The sequence below is a fragment of the Culex pipiens genome, chromosome 3 (genome assembly GCF_016801865.2).
Source record: "Culex pipiens pallens isolate TS chromosome 3, TS_CPP_V2, whole genome shotgun sequence".
In the NCBI taxonomy this organism is placed as follows: domain Eukaryota; kingdom Metazoa; phylum Arthropoda; class Insecta; order Diptera; family Culicidae; genus Culex; species Culex pipiens.
This window is the reverse complement of record NC_068939.1, coordinates 102,666,963-102,683,780: the sequence shown is the minus strand read 5'-3', so window position 1 is coordinate 102,683,780 and position 16,818 is coordinate 102,666,963.

Genomic DNA, 16,818 nt, shown 5'->3' with positions numbered 1-16,818 from the left:
TTCGACCACTTTATACCCCGTTCGCACGGGCGAGTTATAACCGGTTATAAGACCAAAAGTGGTTATAACTCTTAAAACCGGCTATAACTCTGGTTTTGCCCATACAACGAGCTGTCAGGTTAAAACTGGTTATAAGAGTTATAACCAAGTTAAAACTGCTCGAAAATGGAACTCGACTCCATGAAAACTCATAGTAACCTATAGTAACCATCGGAAACATTTGCAAACATTTGCATACATGCAACATTGACAGGAACAAACAAACGGACGTCCCAATTCCACGGAGCGGACGGAGCACCGTGACAAAAAATAACCGAGGTCTGGAACAAAAGGAGAACAGCTAATCACCGATGTTCGGCTTTGGCAAACGAAGCCGGAAGGAATTCAGGATTTTTATTAAATTTTAGTTGAAATAATACCAACTGAACATTTTTAATTTGCAGCATTCCCCCCCTGACCGGATAGGCCTTTGCCGACTGCAAATGTCTAGAACCTGAGCCGATAGACAGTTGGAGGTTTGCTGACGACAGCGAGGGTTTTGGGGGTCCAAATGACTCCATGCAGGGTCGGCTCCGGAACCGACCTCCAGCCTTCTCGTTCTGCTACTCACTGGTCTGGTGGTGGACGTTTACCTAGCCGGTGTCCCAGGGTCGTTGTGATTGCTGCTGCTGTCTTCGCTTACCCAGTGTGCCTGCCACATCGCCCTCAAGAATGTTGACCGACTCTCGAGCTTCCACGTTCCCTATGTTTCGTGGACCTTCCCGGTTTCCGGAGCAGGGTTATAGTTGTAGGACAGGTCTTCGGTGTGGCTCGTGATTCTCGTACGGAGGATGCACAACTCTACAATGGCGGCTAGTCGCTGCTAGTTGACACGGTGGCCAGTGACCGTTTCTGGCCACGGGTGAGCCACCGGTGATGCTGGAGTATTCGAATCGCGGGGTTTTGGAGATTCTGGATGACACCCAGGCTCGTTGAGCCTCAGTTTACCGGACAAATGGCTGACCAAACCCGGGCTTCAACCTGCGAGCTGCTGATCCGGCTAACCCTGGAAAACCCCGCTCATCTTCGTCATCAGTTTCTCCACCTTCAAACAACGGCCGTTTGCTGGTTTTTGTTCGTTCGTTTCCACCGGCCTGCCTGTTTTCCAACGTCGGCTTTTGTAACAGATGGCAAATCTCCGCAGACCAAAATGGCGGCATCGTGAGGGCGGTTCCCATACAGGAACAGTGTCGCGGCGATCCTCATGCGTGACAGATTGCGATCGGCGCTACGGAATACCGCGGGTTTCGTTTACGGCGGACAAATGTGTCTTTGCCGGCCTATGCGCGAAGCGTATGAACACCAAAGGGTTCTGTGGGTACAATGGGGCGAAAATAGCGATGGCGGAGGCAGTTTGGACGGATCTCCAGATCGTCGGACGGCTTTCCTCCATGAAGAAGCGATCCTCAGCGATCCACAACCTTCCCTTATGGACTCTGGACAACTACGCTAGTAATTCGTTCTGCCCGCCAGTCTTCTAAAGTGCTCCTTCTCGTAGCGCGACGCGATACAAACGATCTCGGTAATCTTCCGATGGATTGGTTACAGGTGGTATCAAATATGGACAAAAAACGACCACTGAGGAAACTACGAGTAAGTTGGGCAAATGATCACCAACACAACTTTGAATTTGATCTTAAAGAAATTCAATCCGTTTCAGGTAGGCGATCTGATCGTAATAAATATCCCACGTCAGATGATGATAAACTGAAGGCCGCTGTTCTGTCCTTAGTGGCAATATGATTAAAATTAATTTTACAATAACATTTATTTATTATGTTCATTTCATAAGTACTTTATTTGTTTATTTGTTTATTTGTTTAACACCAACAGGCACCACATGCCCAAATGGTGTGCTTAAAACTAAGTACATGTACACAAATTATCGCCTAAAAAACAATAAAAACTTATTTTTGATGACGTCACGGGACAGATTAAAATCGAACAAAGAAGCTACAAAATTGAATGCTCTGTGTAGTCCCGTCAACGCGCTATGCATAGCATAGTTCGTCCGGCGAACAGGAACACGCAAGAACGGAGTGTTACGAAGCGTTCGAAGCGGGGCCATAATGTCTAGTCCTCGAAGAATAGCTGGGCACTGCAATCTAGAAGTCAGAGCGTCGGAGATTACGAGTGCACGGCTGACATTTCTACGCACTGCTAAGGTGTCAAGGTTGATCAGTTTACAGCGGCTTTCGTAACTAGGCAGATGAAATGGATCCCGCCAGGGGAGTCGACGGAGCGCGAACCGGATAAATCTTCGCTGCACACTCTCAATCCGCACCGCACTGTTTTCGTAGTAGGGACTCCATACGGCAGAACAATACTCCAGCGTTGAACGGACCAAAGCGCAGTACAGAGCCTTCAAACAGTAGACATCTGTAAAACCTTTTGCTGCACGGAAGATGAAGCCGAGCTGTCGCGAGGCTTTGGAAATCATGAATGATATGTGCTGCTTGTATGTGAGTTCCGTGTCAAGAAGCACGCCGAGGTCCTTGACACAGTTCTCCCGGGGAATTAATGTGCCGCAGATCTGGTAGTCAAACTTGATTGGGTTGCGTTTCTTGGAGAAGGTGATGACAGAGCACTTGGTGGGGTTGACGACCATTCGATTTGTTTCACACCAGTCCGCGAAGATGTTCAGATCCTGTTGGAGGGCTTGAGCGTCGGCTGCATTATTCACTTGACAGTAGATCTTCATGTCGTCTGCGTAGGACAGACGCGGTCCAGAGAGGGAGTGGTTGCAGTCGTTGTAGTATAGAAGGAAGACGAGTGGTCCGAGATGACTTCCCTGTGCGATACCCGAAAAGGCCATCAAGGCAGCCGACAAGCAGTCTCCAATCTTGACGTTGATTTTCCGGTCGGCCAGATAGGACTGGAACCAACTGAGGAGAGTCCCGCCGATTCCCATCCTTTCCAGTTTTGCGATCGCAATAGCGTGATTCAGCTTGTCGAACGCTGCCGACAGGTCGGTGTACACCGCGTCGGTTTGCGATCTGGCGGTGAAGCTGTCGGTCACGAACGTCGTAAACGTGAGTAGATTCGTCGTTGTTGACCGCGATGGCATAAACCCGTGCTGGTCCTCGCTGATCAGGTTTTTGCAGAAGAAGAAAACTGGAGCCATGACCGCTAGCTCGAAAAGTTTCGAAACGGCGCACAGTGCTGATATTCCACGATAGTTGTCCACGTTCCGTTTATCACCTTTCTTGTGTACCGGAAACATGAAGGCGTGCTTCCAGAGCTTCGGAAACGATCCAATAGAGAGGGATAGATTGAAGAGGAGATAGAGAGGCTCCAGGAGCCCGTCGATGCATTTTTTCAGGACAATCGATGGAACTCCGTCCGGGCCTGTCGTGTTGGATATCTTGAGCTTGGCTACGGCTTCCAGAATCTTGGAGCGATCGATTCTAATGCTGTTCAGACCCAGACCGTTTGTTGGGACGTTGCTGGCGGCGGCGGTGACTTGTTCTGGTTGCAGGTCCTCTAGCGTAAACACGCTCGAAAATTTCGCGGCGAACAGCTGGCAGATCTCCTCCGTATTCGATGCTGTTTCGTCACGAGCTTGTCGAACATTAGATGGATTTTGTTTGTAGTTGGGTAGCTTAACAGGTGGAGATCGGGATCGGGAATCAGGCCGAGTCAAGCCACTGCAACATCTTTAAGTCTTCACATCAGAACCTGGAAGCGGCTCACGTGCCGTTTGATTATTCCACTTTTTTACGGTTATGCGGAGATGATTAAGTCAAAAGATTTACGGATTTACTGAAAACAAAAACGCTTATTATGGATTTACCAGATCCTTTAGCATATTATGCTTCCCGTATGACCACGAACAAAGTAGAGCAGGCGCCATTCAAAAATTACGTAGTATTTCAGAAGAACGGGGGAGAAAAAATGGAGGGGGGGGGCAAACTCGTACGTGACGATTCATACAAAATGAGTATGTAGGGGGAAAATGCTTAGGAGAGGGGTATAGAATCCTAAAAAAATGCTACATAATTTGTGGACGACACTTAACGCATTGATCTCGGCCAGCCTAAGCACGCTAGCAACCATGAAGGACGGAACGAAACGGCAGTCGTGTTCTTGGCACTCAGGAGGTGCGCTTTCAACCTGTGTTTCATGTGATTGAGCCTGATGAGCCAGCGTGGGACCTGCTGATGAAGAATCAGTTGAGTAGGAGTCCGCACCCAAGAGCTAATCGCTGATTTGCGTTTGCGGTCAGTTCGGATTGTGCGTTTGACCGGGACATTATATGCCAACCAGGCAACGCCCTGTGGAAAGATCAACAGATCCAAGTGACGTAGAGCGAGGTCCAACTAAATCTTTTCATTCCCTGTTCTACCTTTGCTGCTTTTTAGTTTTGGCTCGCTCGCATGAATGGCCTCAATCTTGTAGTCTTGCCTCGAATGTTCCTCCAGCAGGGATTCAATACTAACTCATGGATGGCTGATTGGCGATTTCGTCACCACAGTTCCAACTATTCGGCAGGACGGATTTGAGAGTGAGAGCGGTCCGGGCCGTCTGGATGAGGTTGGGGCTTGGTGTGCACTGCGAAATCGGTGTTATGCAAAAATTCGCCTGAAATTACAGGTGCAAGCCTTCCCGTTGGGCACCTAGGCAGTAACAGGCCTCGGAATTTCTAGCAAGAATCCTGGTCACCAGAACTGTCTATTGTATATGAGTACGTACAGGTTATTGTAGGGTCCGACCCTCCGAGTGTGCTGCTCTTTGGCACAAGTTGTGGGAGAGTAGTTGTGTGAGAGAGGGAAAGGACGCGATAGAGTTAGTTTGATGCGGACAGTGTATAGGAGCGGATGCAGCGACGAGCAGCCGCACGACGCGAGTGGTTCCGGGTGGACCGGATGTGTGTTCCAGGGCGGCCAGCGTACGGGCTTCGGTCAGAGGGCGGACTCCACAGTTATCACCCTCACAGATTTTGAAGCGGTCGGGCTGTGGTCGTGTTTGTCATGGGAATGGTTCGATTGTCGTGCGATTGTCCTCCCTAGTTCTTACAATCCAAAGATTGGCTGCAACCGCTAGAATATTAGACCTACGGATGAAATAGAAATCGGTTCAGCGTGCTCTTATGCGTCAGCGAGTATCAACTCACGCCACCACCATCCTGCCTATCAGTGTTCAATTAATTAGATTCTTGCCCGGCGATACGCTCGCGCTGTAATTCGATACTGACGCCCCCGCCAATGCTGTATCCGTCTCCCCATCGAAATATCCCGATCTTCAAAGCCTCAATCCTTCTCAGAACTTTCCGGAATTCACACACTCCACGGCTTCAACTCCCTTCTCCGACAGAAACCCGGCAATACCGCAGAATTTGCCATGGCATTAACCGCCTCCCTTTCTCATGCCTTTCCTTCTACGAGTGGATGGAACTGTGATGACGGAAGCGCTGACCAGCTTTCCTAGGGTTTGTGTGGAGTTTCCGGCAGCTTCCGAGGTGGAGCATTGCAGGATCGAGGCCATGCATGCATGCGAGTCAGGATTGGGGAGCAGCGGAGGATGCGCCTGTTCAGTAAATTTGGTTTTTCGAGTGTCGTCGGTTCGGTGGTGTCACACTTCGAAGACCTTGAGTCAGCAGGACCACTCCAGCCTTTCAAAAATCATCATCGGCACCTGCGGAGGAACTTTGGCAAAATAATTGATTTCGTAAAATTTGAATAAAAAAGCTTACTTTCCTGCTTACTCCTGGGAATAAATTTGCCTATTTGTCCAGCCTGGCCGAATATTCCGGACAGCATGGTTCTCGTTTTATTTTGAGCGGTGATAGCCAAGATCCGCGACTCAAAAAAAAGACGAAAATACTTGACAACTCAGAATAAACACATCACAGCCTGCTGTGATCTGTCAAAACAGTTAAAACCGTTAAAACCTCTCGCGCCCGTGCGAACGGTTTGGTTTTAACTTGGTTATAACTTATAACCATTTCGTTAAAACCGGCTATAACTCGCCCGTGCGAACGGGGTATTAGAACAGTTTCAAAGGTTTCAAACTACCCGCTGAGAAAATCTGTGCACTTTGTTTGATAAATTTTTACAACTTTCACAATTGATGCAAAATCTATGCAAAAATATTTTAACACCATTAGAGAAACGTTGTTTTTTTTAAGTAACGCAAAAAAAAATGGAAAAATTGTAAAAAATGTTGAATGAAGCGTGCGACCCCCCTCCCGTTACGTAATAAAATAACGCTCCCTAGGCGTGTTGAAGTTTCTGCTCGATTCAAAAATCAACTCAATTTTGGGTGGGCATCATTCGAGCAGTTGATCTCTCTGTAATGGTACCCAATTTTGATTAGAAGCTGCGTGTTGTCGATCTGTCACAGAAAGCGTTTTCACAATTGTCAATTAAGCTAGGAAATTCTAATCGAACTATAATTTTTTGCTAATTTTTTTCTCAAACAAAATCCGATATTATGTGCCAATGTGTCGGAAGGAAACCCAACACGCAAGGTAAAAGATTTTACATCGTTTCTATAGAATATACAAATGCAACGATTTTTTTACAGCCCAAGCGCAGGTCGAGCTGGAGGTTCAACGAGATCATCGACAAAGGCTTCGAGATAAAATTCCAGCGCAGACACTGCCCACACCCAAAGTGATTCACGGGGGTCAATCATTCAGTGTGACCGTCGCGGGATTAGTAGGCCATGCTGCCATGAATCAACGTTAGTCAAAACCCCGCCATTCATTGCAGCAGAAAGTGGTAAAGTTTTAATCTACTAGGAAAATTTAATTAAGACTGGTAATATGAAACTGTGCACAAATCAACACATTCACAAAATTCAGCTTATAACATGCAAGACGGTTTTAAACAACCACTTTGCCACATGCTTTTACACGATTCCCAATTAATCTCTGGTTCTCAAAATTTAATCCTCTGGTTTATTTTGGCATAGGCTTCTGCCGCCAAAACAAAAAAACAAACGTCGGTGATAAAAAACGCTGATCCAGTGCAAAAAAAACACTGGTCCAGTGGAAACATTCGCTGAACCAGCGGATTTTTCGCCGAAACCAGAAGAATAATCTCCTGGTTGATTTTGGCACGAGCTGCTGCCGCCGAAAAAAAAAACCCGGACGTCAGCGATAGAAAACGCTGATCCAGCGTAAAAGAACACCAGTTCAGTGAAAAAATCCGCTGGACCAGCGAATTGTTTCCCAAAACCAGCACAATAATCTACTGGTCGATTTTGGTACGAGCTGCTGCCGCCGGAAAAAAAAACCCGGACGTCAGCGATAGAAAACGCTGATCCAGCGTAAAAGAACACTGGTCCAGTGAAGAAATCCGCTGGACCAGCGAATTGTTTCCCAAAACTAGTACAATAATCTCCTGGTTGATTTTGGTGCCCTGCCGCTTTTTCCAAACCAGCGAGAAAATTTTCTGATTCTAGCAAAACTGATCCCCCAAACAGCGACATTTTTCACCAAACCAGTGTTTTTTTTTCACTGGTTTGGTAGAATTTCATCGGTTTCCAAACCAGCGAAAAAAATTAGCGATTCTAGGTAATTTTTGTGCAGGCTGAGAAATTAGCGACATTTTTCGCTAGTTTTAGCGAACTTTATCGCGATTTGGCGATGGATCCCCTTTCCGTGTAATCATTTTTTTTTTCAAATCTAAATAGTTGATTATTGAATTACAAAATGCATTTTTTGAATATTTCATCACCGCCATTTTAGATTTAAAATTACTTGATCACTTTAAAGTAGTTTAGGGGCTATACTTAAGCTCGACAGCCAAAAAAAAAAGACGACTTATTTTTTTTGTATTATTTGATTATCCGAAGTGAACTTTTGACAAGGCCTTCGGATAATCGAGTCTGGACTGTATTTTGATTTTCAACTAAAAGCATTTTTTGCGAAATGATCAATGTATCAAATCGACGTTGTTGTGTTGTCTTGTCGTTTGTCGCTTTTTGACGTTCCGAGAAAAACGCGTTTTAATGTTTGGCCTTGAATAAACGAAAAAAAGAGCCAAACACGTTTTGTTTGGTTGACCATTCTGTGCATTGTCCCGAAGTTTGGTTGATTTTAGTTGCCAAGGTCCCGAGTAACAATTACAATTTTTTGCGGTAGTCGGGCCTGAACGTGTGTCAAACACGTTCTGACCTTAAATCCCTTTGGCCAGTTGTCGCACTTACATCAATTTGAATATTCAAAATTCAAGTGAAGCTCGGAATTTTTTGAACGTTCCACTGTGGACATGATACTTTATTGATCGCTACTTCCCCGAATCCGGTCAGGCGGGTATGGCCGTTGCCCAGAACCGCGCGCGCACCTGTGCGAATGGAGCAGAAATTGTGCTAATTCTATTTGTAGGAAGAAAGTTACAATCGTTTGAAATCTGACGCAGTAATCCAGTTTGGATAGGCACCTTAGTTCTTTCCAGTGCGACGTAGTCCAACGTCAATAGTATTGCTCCAGCAAAAAATAGACGAAAAACTCTTTTTATGGGGATTTATATTTTTGAGAGCCTATCGTTACAAATTAAAAATAAAACTAAATAATCAAATACATTTAAGGTATTTGACAACAACAGGTTAAATTTTTGAATAAATCGATGAATTACCACTTTATGCCACACATAACCAAGAGGAGAGCCTGTTCCGTCAAATAAAAACTTTCGTTTGTCAGCGATATAAGCAGCTTTGGGACCGATTTAAATCGGATCGTTCCCCAGCAGCAACCAATTGCGTCCAACTTTGAAATTGGAAAAGTTTCACAGCGTATCATTGTCGCTTTTTATACCGAAAATGAGCGCTCAGCGCTCAACAGAAGGAAATATGTGCTTTAGAACTTTGAACTATTTTGATCCGAAAAGTCTAATGTTTCTGTTGGATTTTAGAATTTTAGAAAACAGAATTGTAAGCATGTTTTCAAAATTAACTATTTTAAAGGAAATATTTATCACATTGTTTCGTAAAAATATTAGGATCTATCACGAAAATCATTACATGCGATTGAAAATTATTATCTCGAGCCGCTCATTTGTCCCTAGCGGAAGCCAAGTTGTATCTCAAAGTTGTCCTAATTAAAAGGCACTCTCGATTCTTTTTTGTTTCAGCTCCGTCACAACAGAGTGCCATTCGAGCAAAGGAGATGCTCCGCTTTTTCGGTTAGCACTTCATTATCGCAGCGAGATTATCTTGAGCCAAACAATGGAGCCTTAATTAAATTTTGTTATGCAAATTAAATAACATTCGCGTATCCGCAGGGATGAGTACATCCATCTGGTAAAGTTCAAAATATTTACGACGTGACCCGAAGCGATGCCCTTACGCTTGAATTTTACCACTCAAACGGTTAGCAAAGATTGATTGCCATAAGATTGAAATAAATTGTTGGAGCAGAAAGGCTAAATGAATTTGTACTGATTTGATGTTTAAGGGCAATAGCTCACCCCAAAAACGGTTGTGGATGCTGGCAAACATTTTGGCAGTGCTCAAATTAAATTATCGTGAATATTAAACTGTTTACAAAGTTGCTGATAAATTTAATTTCGGTCCTTCCAATACAGCATTATGCTTTCCCTTGCAAAAGAGAACCTTAGCCCAGCATTTCCTATGCAATACAGAGTGAACATTCAAAGTCAAACCATCCACATTAACGACCCCGGGTCTTTTGTGGTCTCTATTGCAAGTTTCTGCTCGAACCTAGGAGTCCGAAGGCTTGAATGGGGAGAGCACCCAAACCTCTTTCTACTCCAAGGAACCTTCCACCCCAGTGTTTGAACTAACGACCTTTGGATTGTGAGTCCAACCGCCGCCAGCGATTCCACCGGAGTAGGCTTGGTTTGGTGTGTTGTTTGTACTTATGGCATGGATACGACTCCTACACCTGGAATGACTTAACGGCCTAACAACCAAGGCCGGGACCGACATTTTACTTCCTCATCCGATGGAAGGTTGGAGCAGATGGGAATCGAACCCAGAAACATCCGCTTACAAAGCGGACAGCGTAACAATTCGGCCACGCACTGCAGAGTAAACATTATAGAGGCCAAAAGTTCCTCCTGGCTGGTCTGAAGGGTTCAACCTTGGTCTGCACATTACAACGGTAGATAACTGGGATCTGGTACGTTTCGCCGAATGTCGTTTCGCCGACGGTCATTTCGCCGAATGTCGTTTCGCCGAATGGTACGTTTCGCCGAAAGTCATTTCGCCGAATGGACGTTTCGCCGAATTGAATAAAAATTAAAATTTTTGTATAATTTATGCTATTTGTTCGCTGCAGTGCCATCTTGTAATTCACTCATGCAAACTTGAGAAGGAGTGGCAAGATAATAATATAATAATTTAAAAAGTAAAGAACGTCTCATGTTTCAAAGAATGCAAAAACTCACAGAAATAATACAAATAATTTGCTTAAAAAATTATGAATGCAGAAAAACTATCAGAATTTTTTCTAAATGCTATCCTAAAAATCAAAAATCACTGCTCATGTTTGAAAGATTGCAATAATAATATGCTTAAAAAACTAAATATACATAAATTCACCGAAATAATTGAAAAATATGCCAAAAATATAGAATGCAAAAACTAACAGCAATTTTGCAAAATGTTGTGCTGAAAAAGAACTGCTCATGTTTGAAAGAATGCAAAAACTCCCAAAAATTATACAAATCAATTGCTTGAAAAACAAAGAATGCAAAAACAAACAGAAATATTCTAAATAATAAGTAGCCAATTTAAAGAAATGCTCATGTTTGAAAAAATGCTAAAACTCACAGAAATAATTAAAAAAAAATATGCTTAAATACAAAGAATGAAAAAACGAACAAAAAAAATCCTAAATGTTATGCAAAAAATCAAAAGAACTGCTCATGTTTGGAAGAATGCAAAAACTCATAAAAATTATACAAATAATTTGCTTAAAAAACAAAGAATGCAAAAACAAACAGAAATAATCAAAATTATAAGCAGAAAATATAATAACTGTTCATGTTTGAAAGAATGCAAAAACTCTCAGAAATAATTTTAAAAATATGCTCAGTAAACAAAGAATGCAAAAACTACCGGCATTTTTAAAAAATGTTATGTTGAAAATCAAAAGAACTCATCATGTTGGAAAGAATACAAAAACTTACAAAAAATATACAAATAATATGCTTAAAAAACAAAGAATGCAAAAACTAAGAGAAATTTATTAAAATTATAAGCAGAAAATTAAAAGGACTGCTCATGGTTAACAGAACGCAAATGCTCAAAGAAATAATTCAAATGATATTATAAAACAAGAATGCAAAAACTCACAGAAATGATTTAAAATTGTTTGCTGTAATTAAATAACTGCTTATATTTGAAAGAATGCAAAAACTCGCACAATTATTTTCAACTAGATTATTTTTTAAGCGATTGTTTATGCATCTTATAATGCATAAACTTACAAAAATAACATACTAAGAAACAATTTTTTTTTTTTAAAGATTTCCAAATCACCTTTTAGGGACATTATACTTTTTCAAAATATTTTAATACAATTTGTGTCCATTTTATATATTTATTTTACGATTATTTGTCAATTCGGCGAAACGTCCCATTCGGCGAAACGTCCCATGCGGCGAAACGACATTCGGCGAAATGACCTTCGGCGAAATGACCGTCGGCGAAACGACATTCGGCGAAATGTCCCGCACCCAGATAACTGCTCGTGTGCCTTTTCGAACAATTTTGTTTGTTTCCAACTTTGAAAAGTCTGCCAACTTTTGCAAACCAACAGCAGAAGCAGCCAGGAGCAAATCGTCAGGCAGAGAGTCACCAACGGTTGGTTTAGCATGCTAAACACTTCACAGCGAAACGCTTTGGCCGGGTGTCGTGGTATGCTTATGAATAATGTACGCCGCAAAGTTTGCCTTTTCGACACGTTTCCCTCGGGTTATTTACAAAATGTTGCGCCCCGTGAATTATGTTATGTGGTTCACGGGATTTTTTACGGAGGCATTGGTCTGATTTGTTCTCAAATTTGATGATTAAAAAACCGACGATTTCTGCTTTTAATTGTAAGTTACTATCACCACGTGCTATTAGTATGACAAATATGTTTTTTTTATTCAAAGATTAATTAGTAGAGGTAGTTAAAAATACGTTTTTCTGTTTCAGCAGTTCATTCTAGTTTCAGTTTAAAAACCCCTTTTTACGTTTTGCCTTCCTCCTTGAGGTAAGGCTATAATCCGGCTCTAAAAATGAACTTTGTATAAAAACGTCGTAGACCCACCTTCGTGTATACATATCGACTCAGAATCGAAAACTGAACAAATGTATGTGTGTATGTGTGTATATGTGTATGTATGTGACCAACAAACTAGCTCATGTTTCTAGGCACTGGCTGAACCGATTTGACCCGAACCTGTTGCATTCGACTTGCTTTAGGCTCCCATATATCGAGTTTTATACAGATTGAAGTTTCGATAAGTAGTATATCCGGATCTCTTTTAAGGCCACTTAAGTGATATTTATGTACTTTTTTATTCCGGGTCTAACAAATAGATGAAATTTGTGTACAGCCATTGTTGGTAATGAGTGAGGAAGGCTCCAACCACATAGGTGGATTAAGTTAGTTTTTAATCAATCGATTGTTGCATTTGCTCTGGCTGATCTTTCCACAAAATGCAAAAAATAAAACCACCATAAAATTGAAACTGTATGTTTTGCATTAATTACTGAGGTAAGGCTAAAACCCTGCTATGAGTGAAATGAGTGAAATGAGCTTTTAAGAAAATGATCGTAGACCAACCAGATTTTTTCCTCAGTTGCGAGTCACTGTCTGAACCAATTTAAGCCACGAGTAATAAATTTTGAAAATGTTGGCACACCAAGTTTTTACCACTTTAGAGATAAGTGTGAACTATGTAAGCAGTATCTCAGTAATATCGATGAAAATGATGTCTGGATCAAGCATTCGGCTCTATACTCGCATCTATCAAGTCGGAGGATTCCATTTTTGTTATGTAAAAAAGTTCCTTGAAAAATTGCTGTGCCCACTAGTTTTGAATAGCTTTATAATTTTTTTATTTTTTTTTTCAAACAACCATACAAAACCCTAATAATAACCCATATAAACTATTAAGGAGATATTATGCCACATCATCTTATCTTTTGTTTTTCCAATACAAATGCTCAGAAAGGTGCTCAGAATTTGAAAAAAAATCTAAACCATGCAAAACATCTGGAATTTTTGGTAAATTGGATAATTTTTATGTATTGAGAGTCAAAACCTGAACAAAAATCTTCGGACATTTTCATACAAAATGCATCTTTCTCCTAATTTAATAGTTAAGGTGTTGTTGTCACAATAACAAAAGAAAAAATTATTAGGCATGTTTTAAAGCATTAATATTTAAATTTGATGCCTCAAGAAGGGAAATAATCACACTCCAAGGGCAGTCATTCCTGTACAACTCATGATGGAGATTATTGGCTCAAGATACACAATCTTTATTCAGAGCTACCGTCAGTGGGGGTGACTATGGGTCAAAAAATGATACACCTCACGTAATTTCTTAATAACAAAAACAATTTAAATAATATCGAAAATCATTCAACGTAGATTGTTCTTAGATAGTTAACTAACAAAATATGATGGATTTTGATGAACACTACCTTAAATGCCAATAGTTTGAAAATTGACCCAATCTCACCTCTTAGAGGGGGTGACATTGGGTCAAATGAAACTAAAATGATGCTCAAATACAACGATATGGTAAAAACAAGTAATCCAACAGTGTTTCTTGTTCGAGGGAATCGTATTGACACGCTACAATGTTTGAAGTGGAGATTTTCAAACATTTGGGTACACAGCAAAAAATCCGATGGTAAAATCGCATGCAAAAGCATGCACATCACCTTCGTCAAAATAAACACTTAATATTACACACTGCATGTACAATTTTTTCAAACACAAAAAAAAGTTGCAACCGACGGGATTCAAACCCAGCACCAATAGTAAGGACTGGCGCCTTAGCCCACTCGGCCATCAGACCGATGAAAAATTGTAAGGATAAACGCATATATGAGCTTGACATTTCGGTCAAGTAGGTTTGCCATACTGATGGGCTACATATTTTAGGGTGTAAAATCGCATAAAATTGCATAAAATAATGCAATATTTATTTTACACCCAGGCCTTTTACACGCAGCTGGATTACTACTTTTTTAGCTGTGTAGTTTTCGATCAATTCTAAGAAAAATGATTTTTCGAGAAGTCTTTTTTTGGTCAAAAACGTACCCCAAATTCAGACATCTGCCAAAATAACAGGATTTGTTCTAGGAACGAGATTTTTTCAGCAAAGTCATCTTAAGATGTCCCCTACACAACCCTTTTAACAAAATTCAGTTTCAGTGAAAGTAACCTGAGAAATGGTAAAATCCGTAAAAATCACTTTGACCCAATCTCACCCCCAGACCCAATGTCACCTCTATTGACGGTATATCAGTTTTTTCTGCAATATTTTTTTCTCGATTTCACCTTGATTGAGCAGCTCGCACGGTGTTCCAGATTCCAGATATGATGACGGTTAATGCTTCCTTGTCGATGAAAACAGAATAATAAAAAGATCGAATCGTTTTCTTAAGATATAATCGGATTGTTATTGCATTCAGGGGGAGCGGCCGTGGCTGACTGCACAGAAAAAAAAAATCCGGTAAATTTACATAATTTATGATGTACCAAAAGTGCACGTCATAAATGATGCTAAATTACATCAATTTCATTGTAAATTTACATGCCATCCGATTTAAAAGTGCCATGGCAAAAATATTTCAAATCATGTAAATTTCCGATAAAATCAACGTAAATTTACCGAAGCGAAAATTTTTTTTTGCTCCGCTGAATTTTGAATCCAATGTAAAATTCAAACGTTTTTGTAAACGGTTGCTTTGAATATTGCATTAGAAACCAGATTCAGCGGAGCAAAATAATATTATTAGATATCGGAACAAATTGTGGCTGAAAACTCAACGAAAATCATTGAAAAGTCTTATCAGATTAAGTTAATAAAATTGATACAAGAGATCAATACTATCTGACAACAGTAGAAGGTGATTTTTGCAATACGGAAAGTACTTACCTATTCTGCGCAAACTGACGATCGGGCTGGTTCTTTGGCAGACACACTGCACCAATCCGGGACGTACAGATTGATTCAGTATGGTGTAGATCAGCTTGGCATCCGAAACGGGATCAGTTTACTGGATAGTAATGTTCAAAAAAAAAAACAAAAATCCCTGATGTCATTTCCGCTACGCTTCCAGTTGAAGTAAGGATTGATGCGACTTCCTTTGGGCAGGGTATCTAAAACAATATTAAAATTATTTGTTTGAAATGTTTTCCGTTGATGGGTTAAATTACCTGCAATATATCCAGCGATTATCCATAGATATAAAATGTAAGATGTTCCGCACCGGTTCGTACGAGTTTTTCATTCCGTTTTGGCATTTTTCTTCTTGGAATGAATCTGTCACCGCAATCGATCCTTGGCGACTAACGAAGCCAAAGGTGGCCAAGTCAGCCACAGTCGTTTATCCAGGAAGATCTGCTCTGGAACCATGTACTAAGGCAAATAGCTAACCGGATGCGCGAAGCCGGTGTTTGTTTGTTCGCGTAAAAAATCCTCGAAATGAGCAATTTAATCTTGTGATACTCTTCACCGACCATCGCCCAAACCGTAAAGTTTTCGTCGCTCACGATGCTCTAGATTACCGGCTTGCCTGATCCCGACGGGTCGTTTCGAGCTCGGATCGCGATGCTTGCCGCGCTGCAATCCGGGTCCAAGAACGCCGATCTGTAGTTCCGGATGGAGGCGGCGCTCCCGAAGAAAAATCTTTTTTTTTTGTCGCAGCACATCAACAGACGAATGTTTTGGACTGTTTTGTATTTGGAGGAATGACGTTTGTAGCCCTGCGACTGAGGAGACAGAAAGCTGGTGAATTACTGAACTAGATAAGTTAACAGGTTTTAGTCCCGGCTAAAAAATACAAACGAAGCCCAAGGTTAATAGATCAGATAAGGTGAGGGAGATTTCCAGAGAAGTGTACCGTCATCAGGGATGACATTGGGACTGGGAGGAGAGATCGGGTCATACAAAATTCTGCATTTTTGTATGACCAATCTCACCCCAGACCCAATGTCACTGATGACGATAAGCAATATATAATGACAAATTATAACCATTTTCGGGAAAAAAACATCATGAAGAAAACGCCCTCAACATGGTTAAAAAATTATTTCAAATCGTTTTTCTATCCACGGTTTTTTGTTAATTGTTGTTTCATTAGTTACGGTAGGCTGTTAGTATAAACTGTATTCTATTTCAAACTGCTTGTGGAGATTCTAGCAGTGCAGAAGTTTTTTTTTCTAAAATTTCAATATTAAAAGCTAACATAACTCACCGTTTCATATCACATAAAAAAACAATGAAATCGTTTGAATAATTATAACTTTTCCGAATTGATTGCATTTAAGCAGAAGAGAAACAAAATTGAAAACAAGTTTCTTTTGTCTGTTATGGACCCATGTTTTCCATAATTAGATTGTGGAGTCCATAGGAAAACTAATATTTGTATATAAAATTTAAACAATGTCGACAACAAGTAAAAAATCGGAGAGAAAGCTAAAAACCTACTATTTATTTTGTTTATTATATTTTTTTTTCTTGTCATGATTTCCTGTTAGTTACACTTTTTACCAGGGCAAGGTCACAGCAGAGCATGCGAAACCACAACAAAAAATATCGATTGAACACATGTTTTAAAATTATGGGAAGAGGGTTA